Source organism: Peromyscus eremicus, chromosome 3 (genome assembly GCF_949786415.1).
Source record: "Peromyscus eremicus chromosome 3, PerEre_H2_v1, whole genome shotgun sequence".
Lineage (NCBI taxonomy): Eukaryota > Metazoa > Chordata > Mammalia > Rodentia > Cricetidae > Peromyscus > Peromyscus eremicus.
In genome coordinates, this window is record NC_081418.1 from 143389858 (window position 1) to 143391396 (window position 1539).

General features: G+C 42.2%; 1 non-coding gene across 1 annotated transcript; it reads right to left on the reverse strand.

The window, feature by feature from the left end:
- Positions 1-257: 257 nt before the first annotated feature.
- On the reverse strand, positions 258-330 carry Trnaa-agc (transfer RNA alanine (anticodon AGC)). The gene has a single exon. It is a non-coding gene; the product is annotated as a tRNA-Ala (tRNA).
- Positions 331-1539: the final 1209 nt, after the last annotated feature.

Below are 1539 nucleotides of genomic sequence, written 5' to 3' on the forward strand. Positions count from 1 at the left end.
GAAACAGACTTCATTTGTGGATGATAATGACCCTTGGAGCAAACCAGGACATCTTTGGAATGTACCAAGTGAAGGAATTGAAGACTGGGCTGCTATTTTCACATATAAAGTTTAGTTGACTCTTCAAATAGATTCACCACAGGTAGTCTAGAAAGTGCCATGATGCTGAGCTGACTGAACAAACCAAGTTGGAAGTGAGGGGAAGAAAATGATAGTAGAGAAGGATTTCTTTTTTCTTTTTCTTTTTCTTTTTTCTTTTTGGAGCTGAGGATCGAACCCAGGGCCTTGTGCTTGCTAGGCAAGCGCTCTACCACTGAGCTAAATCCCCAACCTAAGTATTGTGTACATTATGACTTTTTTTTTCCCTCCGAGACAGGGTTTCTCTGTATAGCTTTGTGCCTTTCCTGGATCTCACTCTGTAGACCAGGCTGGCCTTGAACTCACAAAGATCTGCCTGCGTCTGCCTCCCGAGTGCTGGGATTAAAAGTGTGCGGCACCACCACCCAGCGAGAAGGATTTCTACCAGACCACTTGTGAATGCACAGTTTGACCCCCGAAGAGGAAAACTGGGCTCTCGATGGATCCTAAAAGCTAATTGGCTCGGAAAGTTCTTTGAGATCCCGCTTTGCCTATAGCTCTTTATGAGCTGGTATGAGAAACCCGGATGAGCAGTGGTTTTTCTGGCACGGGGCTTCTCAAAGGTAGACAATGAAAAATGGCTGTTCTGGAAGCTGAAGGGCAGAAATCAATACTAGCTGATACTTTGAGGCGAGTTATGACAAGCCTTCAGTGAGAAGGATAGATATTGTTTTACCAACCCGGCTACTGAACCTTAGTTGTCTCTAAGTCCCCTTTCCCCTCTTGGGTCTAAGGTGTAGTCTTCTTTATATATATTTAAACATGGGGGGACATCTACGAGACCAATTCAAAAGGTCATTTTACCTGGTGCTTGTTGCATATTTCTTTTCGATCATTTAGTTTATTTAAATTTTCTAATGATTCCAAATGCAACTAGTTGTGTTGAAGGGCAGCATTTGGGTCATAAGATAGATGTAAATGACAAAAAAGAACTGTTTCAAAAACACCTCTCACCCACCCAAACCTTAAGAATCAGCTAAGTTTCAAGGGTGGAATTTGTCATTGCTGTTTAGCTCACAAACATACATTTCAGAGCCATCAAATTTGAAAGCTAAAATTAAAAAAAATTAAAACCATGTTTTTCCCTGGTGAGGTTAAGCAACCACCCCCACCATTTTAGAAATAAGTTCACCATGTCTTGCTATTATATGGCTTTTTTTAGGGTGAGTAAATGAACATCCTAGACTTAGGACCAACGACACTGCAAAGAAACTTCCATCCAAGCCTAGCTTGGTGAACCTGAGTTTATTGGGGTTACTCACAGGAGCACGAGGCAGCTGTACCACCAATAAGTGATAACTCAGGACAGATACACCACTGGAGATGTCTGCACAACTTGCAGGCAGTTCCTCAGAAGAGCCTCCTCTTCCCGAAAATAGTTTACTACTGATAGATACACTG